Source organism: Hylobates moloch, unplaced genomic scaffold (genome assembly GCF_009828535.3).
Source record: "Hylobates moloch isolate HMO894 unplaced genomic scaffold, HMol_V3 SCAFFOLD_4, whole genome shotgun sequence".
NCBI classification, from domain to species: domain Eukaryota; kingdom Metazoa; phylum Chordata; class Mammalia; order Primates; family Hylobatidae; genus Hylobates; species Hylobates moloch.
The window spans coordinates 167784631-167791361 of record NW_026652279.1 but is presented as its reverse complement, the minus strand read 5'-3'; the positions used below and the strand labels follow the sequence as shown (position 1 = coordinate 167791361).

The window sequence follows — 6731 nt, the reverse complement described above, 5'->3', positions numbered from 1 at the left end:
TCAACACATCCTCAACTGAACTTGTGACCTACTTAATTCCCCAACCGAAACTGTTGCCTCTTAATATTTTCCCAACCTTAGAGATGAGCGCTATCAAGAAGCCAGTCACTCAAGCCAGAGGCTTAAGGGTATCCCTAGATTACTCCTCCAGGTGAACGCATAGTTTCACGCATACAATCCTTGCCCCACTCCCCAGTCGCCTACTTTGCTCACAAATTTAAATTCCCCATTCCTCCCCAGATCAGCTTTTGTTGTTGTTTTGAGATGGAGTCTCGAGACGGAGTCTCGCTCTGTCGCCAGGCTGGAGTGCAGTGGCGCGATCTTGGCTCACTGCAACCTCTACCTCCCGGGTTCAAGTGATTCTCCTGCCTCAGCTTCTACAGGTGCACACCACCATGCCCGGCTAATTTCTGTATTTTTAGTAGAGACGGGGTTTCACCATGTTGGCCAGGATGGTCTCGATCTCTTGACCTTGTGATCCACCCTCCTCGGCCTCCCCAAGTGCTGGGATTACAAGAGTGAGTGAGCCACCGCGCCCGGCCTCAACTTTTGACTCTAAAATCAGAGAGGCAGGAAAGGCACCTAAGATCCCTGTCCTATGCACTCTCCCAAGAGAACAAGAATCATATTCTCAAAAATATTCAAGACAATGTTTTTGCAGCCTTCCACCTGGAATCACTATGTAAAGAAAGTTGTGAACAAAAATCCCTGGATCCAGTTCATATAATCTGTTGACATTGACCAAGGTTTATAAAAGATTGAAACTATGGCCTAAGAAAAAAGTAAGTGAGAAATATGAAACTATGAATATCCATTAGAGAATAAATATTGAAATTCTTAATTAACATGGTACCATGCCCTCCACATGGCCCACCTGCCTCTATTAATAATCTCATCAAATCTGTAAACTGCAGTATCAGTCACTTCACCAAGTGGGTGACAGGGAATAAACTTCTCCCAGGATGCATCGCATTTCCCCATATTCATCCTGAAGCAGAACCTACCTGGGACATGTACCAGTATCTATTCATGTCAAATTAAATGATCTGCTCATCCATTTTAATTCCTAATACGTATTCACTAGAAGATAAGTTCCCATCCCCGCCACACACACACACACACACACACACACACACACACACACAAAAGGGATAACAGTGCAACTGAAGCCTGCCTCCCATCCAGGCTGCTTGCTGGGAAGATACAATTGCATATGCAATACCTGCAGCCTTCTGTTTCCAAATTAGTAAAATAGAAATGCATATGTCTGTAACTTCCTCTACCTGAGAGCCTTGTTGTGATTTAATTGATTCAATTAATTCTAAACTATGGAAATGATTTAATGAAGCTCAAACTCTAAAAGGACTGCCCACTGCAGATGCAAATGAACAAGATTGGGTTTTTCACTGATCAAAATCATTCATTCACTCAGATCTATAAATTGGTCATCAATCTCCACAGGTGGAAATGATTCATACTGACATGTACAGCTCTGCAGTAGAAATTGAGTTTCTTCTCTGTAGATTCCTCTGTTTTGACATCCCTGGATAAATTCTATGGAGACTTTTATGGAAAATTTACATCATTCTCCGTGTGACCTCTGAAATCGTCGGGAAAATAAAAAAAAAAAAAAAAGAAGAAGAAGAACTCTCCCCCTAAAAAAATCTAAAGCGTCTTTTACATATAGATTCCTCCATGGGGTTGTAGCTGTGGTTGTGGAACTGGCTTCATCTGTCAACTATTTACTGCAGGAGGTTTTCTAATTGATAATGAGCTCCTTGGGGGAACATTAATTTCAGAGTGTAAATTAATAATCATTTTCAAAGGATGGTGCCTGATTTTTAATAATGTTATCCAGTACATTTTGTGTTATATTTTGCAATAAACTAGTCCTAGGAAGACAAATTTACAATAAGAAAAAAATGATTTTGAGTCTGATGGTACATATCTAAACAAATCAGTAATTGTAGTGGCCTACTTTTTAAAAATATAAAACACCCACATGTGCTGTCTCAGTCAGTTTGTTGAGTTTAAATTATTTCAAACTGAGTGTTGCCTATAGGTAGGACAGGTGTCTCTTAAATCCCAGCTCACTGGGGCACATGCTGACGTTTGCCAAAAAGCTTATGGGTGTTCAGCACAACTCAAAATAGTAACATAAACATGGACTACTTTTTAGAAAGAGCCCTTTTATTCTTCTGGTTCACCCCGAATGGGTTCTCAGTTTTTCTTGTAACCTACTTTTAGGGTGGTAGGTAACGCAGTGGTGATAAAGCTTTTTATTAATAAATAATTCAGTAGCCAGAGAGTGTAAAAACATCATTTGTATTGTAGCTGAGTGTTTTGTTTTCTAATTATGAAGCGACTGGAAGGCCTGGCGCTCCAGGGCTGTGTGATTTCACCAGTGTTGTTCGCCATTCCCCATTGTCGCCCTTGAAAAGAACATTCCCACAGAGCAGGCTCTAAAGACAATAAACATCGTGAGTAAAAAGAAATGACATAACATTCAGCGCTGATAAGGGGAGCTTTTCCCAGGGGCTGCGTGGGACTGCAGTGGGAGGGCCTGGGGAGACTGCTGTCTGCACTGGGGGCCTGGAAGGAAGCGTCCACACAGGCGGGTTGCTGGGGCCCCTGGGTAGTCTCAGCACAAAGGGCCCAGAAGTGGGAAGGTCCCTCCCTGCCTCTGTGAAAATCAATCTAAGGAAGTCTGATGCCATGGAACGGTTTCCTGTCCGCTGTGTGGGAAATCTAACTGAGCGCAAACGGCCGGCAACAATGGGACAATATATTATAATAAACAGGAAAAATAGCATTGGCCACGGAAATCAATAGCTGGGGTTCATGAGGCATTCATAAGATTGACAAGTGCATAAATTAAAACCCAAAGGTTAGGACGCTGAAAGAGAAGTTAATTTTATGTCTGCCCTGGAGCTCCCCTTTTCAGACTCAAATTAAGACTGTGTATAATAAAATGAACATAAAGTCTTAGATTTACCAAAAAGGCTCCATTAAGACCTACATCGTCAGAAAACCAGAGATTCTTTTATCAACTTCCTCATGCATGGATGGTCGCTGCTCACACTGCATTAACAGCCCCCTCAACAGCGTGACCAAAGACTTATTTAAACGAGTTTCTGGCTTTAAATAAACCTGCTCTCGGCAACCAACTGTTCATCCAGGAAGTGATGGGACACCCCACTACACTGAAGTTTACTCAACCAGAACCCAACGAAGATGTGTGCAACCCAGCTATTTAATTTGAAGAACCCGAGGAAAAGCCAACTGAGGTTCCTCCAAACCCCAAAATAATTATACGCAGCAAAACACAACTAACTCTAACAGAGACATCCCTTAAATAAACAATGATCCATCCATTTCCATGCCACAGTTGCCACCCTTTGAAAAAATGTTTTAAAGTTTGGGTTTTTTAATAATAAAATTAATTAGAATTCACTGCTGAACCTCGGATTTGCAATAAAGTGTTTGACATAACAACTTCTTTCTCCTACTTACTAATAAAGGCAGAGCATTGTTCTGTAGTTGAAGCAGTAGGCTAAGGATTTTGAGACAATTAACTCCAATCCAGGCTTTGCAAGTGACTTTCACTTGAGCACAGTTCCTTTGACGATTACGCATTAATCAACTCTATAATTTAGGGACATTTAAGTTATTAGAAAGCATAAAATGATCAGGTGATGGTTGCTTGTGAGCAATTAATGTAACCTAGTAATTTGGACGGTATATCTCAAGTATGTCTGGTAACATTTTGTTTGAACTTTAAAGATATTTCACTGCATTATTTGTTTTGCTCTTGGAGTTGGACTAAGATGGTTTCTTTTCATATCAAAGGTTGCTGATAGAGCCTAATATTTTGGAAAGTAGTATGATTTAGTCTTTAATAAATATGCATTAACCAAAGAATTTCTAACCTCATAAGAATAGTCTCAAAGCACATTAAAGCGGAAGGGCTACTAGAGAGCCAAACTCTGATTTTACCCTCACAATAAAATTTTCACTCTTTCAGGAGGCTGTATAAAGGTTAAGAAATAATATCCTTCAGTCTGTTTATTATTTTAAGTTTGGTACTCTCCCTAGTTTTTTTTTTTTTTTTTTTAATAAGATTCGCCCGGGAGGGAAAAAGCCAAATCTACGGCTGTATTTAAATTAATCCGAGTTCACTGAACCAACCACTCGAGCAGCTGGGAACGCGGCGCAGCGGCCAGTAGGGGGCAGTGCGTCCCAGCGCAACGGTCGCCGCCCAGCTCAGCCCCGGCTCCCCACCGGCTGAGGAAGGAAGTTTCACCGTGAACCGATTCCTCACCAAAGAAACAAACTGGTGGCATCGAGACGCACGGGAGGACTTCAAGGCCTCCGGCGACACCCGCAGCGCCTGGGGATGCGCCTGAGGCAGCCCAGGCTGCACCCGCAGGGCTCCGTTTTGTCTCCGAGCCAAAAAGCCGCCGACTATCTTCCTCTAGGGTTTTGCTTTCTGTAGGTTCGGTGCCAGCACGCAGCAGAAACGTCAGGGGCCGCGCTCTCAGAAGCACGCGGGCCGCTCTCCGCGATGTGCGGGGCTGGGTGGCGCCGCTGATTCCCGCACGGAATCCCCCTCAGGCCCCTCCGGCCCCGTCTTTGTCCCCTTCTCTGCGCCCCTGCGCTCTGTGCTCTGCCCTGTGCCCTGTGCTCTGCCCTGTGCCCTGTCCCCGTTTCCGTCCCTGTTCGCATCCCGGTCCTCTGCCCTGCGCCCTGTCCCCGTTCCCTTTCCCGTCCCCGCCTGGAGGCCTTGCCCAAGGTCTCCCCGGGCTGCGCCCCGAACCTGCCTGGGTGTCCGCGCCCCAGGACCTGCCCCGCGCCCCCGACCGCGGCCCCGCGCGTCCTCCTCCGCCCTTCGCCCACTTCCTTCTACGGGCCTCGGCCACTGCATCTTCCTGTGTGCTGGGATTTCTCGAACATTCTGAGGGATGGGAAACGGGGAGGGTAGGAAAGCCCTGACACCCCACCCCCCCCCCGCCCCATCCAAGCGTTCCCAGGGAGGTCCCTGGGACCCTCTCGTCTTTTAATGAATTCACTGGAATTAAAACAGTGGCTCAGGCGACTCCTCCCGCACCCTGGGCCAGGTCTGCGGGGCCCCCATGGCCGCTGCGGCCACTGTCTCCCAGTCCCCTCAAACCCCCTGGACCGGGACTTGAACCTAGCGCTGTGGCATCCACGGCCGCCTCTTCCAGCGCTGCCTCCCGCCCGCTCACATTCAAGTCTCATTCCTTATTGTCCACCGGTTTTTGTTTTTTTTTTTTTTTTTTTTTTTTAACATTTCCTTAGGAAAACAAAGCAAAAGACAAAGGCACAGGCTATTAAGTAATTACAAGAAAAGGGATGGCTGTGCTCGGGGCGCACCCAGCCCGCGGAGGCCTCCTGCATTTTCCAGAACTCCACGGGCACCTTCGCTTGGGTCAGACTTGGGTAATTTGAGTCATGAGTGGGCTCACTTTTTAAAATTCATTGTATTGTGGAGAAAACAAACAAACAAACATTGAGTTTCTCAGCAGCTTCATCTCCCACAGAAAACAACAGGAACTGTAAGTGCTTCACTTAAAAGTGTTTCCCTTCCCTCTCAAAAAACATAGCGCTTTTCCCTTTCAATAAGGAATGTGCTGCATGGCATGTTGGTTTGTACTGAAAGACGAACTAGAGTCGGCACTTTCAAATATTTCAAATTAGAAAAGAATTAAATTAAGAATGCACATTTTGAAAAGAAGTGATGGAACTGCTGTTCGGGTTATGCATGTGTAATTTTAAAAGAAATTTTTTTTTAAGTTAAATAAGGATCATACGATTGCTAAGAGTAACACACAAGTAACACGTTTCCCCACGTCCCACTCTCCCCCTATTCCGCTGAACTTGACTCAGCCATTGCAGAAAGATTTCGTCTGGAAAAGGAGATTCCACAGTTTGCCCCCTGAACAACCCTGCCTTTTGTTGGGGCGGGCCGTGGTGGGGGGGGGGGGGGGGGGGGGGGGGGGGGAAATCATCTGTTGACAATGCATTTCCTGTCTTCATCTTCAAAATGAGGAGCTTAAGTTCCTTCTCAACTGTATCCAACGTGATTTTGAAAACCATCAGGTCACTCTCAGCATTTTCTATGCCAGTCAAAATCCAGAGGCCTGGTTATTTTATTTGAGTTTTTAAAAACTTCAACACTGAAATTATTTTCATTGATCTCTGAAAACATGCTGGTTCTCAATATTGAAACGGAGATTTTTATGGGCAAAGGCCTTAGGAAGTGTCTGGTACTGGTGCACAAAATTGACCTGAAGCCAGCCTCCCAGAGATTCCTAGCAGCAGAATCTCCGGCAAGCCTTCCGCCTTCATTTCTGATAACCCCCCATTGATGAAGAAGTCACCACCTCCGAAGGAGGTTCATTCTATTTTTAGGTAGAATACAGGTTATATTAAACCCAGCTTTGTTCATAATTTGTTTTCATCGGTTTTAATTCTAACTTCTGGGCACACAATGAAAACAAAAATTCAAACATTCTTCCACAATTGTATTTTGAAGAAAGCGCTCATGTCTTCTTGAAAATTCTGTAGGCTAAACAGCGCGGGGGGCTCTTTCTGTTATTTTGTGTGTCACAGCTTAGCAGATGCCCCACCATCCTGGTCTCTTCGCTCAGGACCTGTGTTTCTAACAGCACTGGAACCTGAGCCCGACCTACTGGGTGTAGCCTGGCCCC

General features: G+C 45.1%; 1 long non-coding RNA gene across 1 annotated transcript; it reads right to left on the bottom strand.

Moving 5' to 3' along the window:
* Positions 1-2304: 2304 nt before the first annotated feature.
* On the bottom strand, positions 2305-4613 carry LOC131383205 (uncharacterized). Its single transcript, XR_009213027.1, has 2 exons — positions 4322-4613; positions 2305-2462 (listed from the first exon to the last, which is right to left on the bottom strand). It is a non-coding gene; the product is annotated as an uncharacterized LOC131383205 (long non-coding RNA).
* Between the last annotated feature and the right edge of the window lie 2118 nt (positions 4614-6731).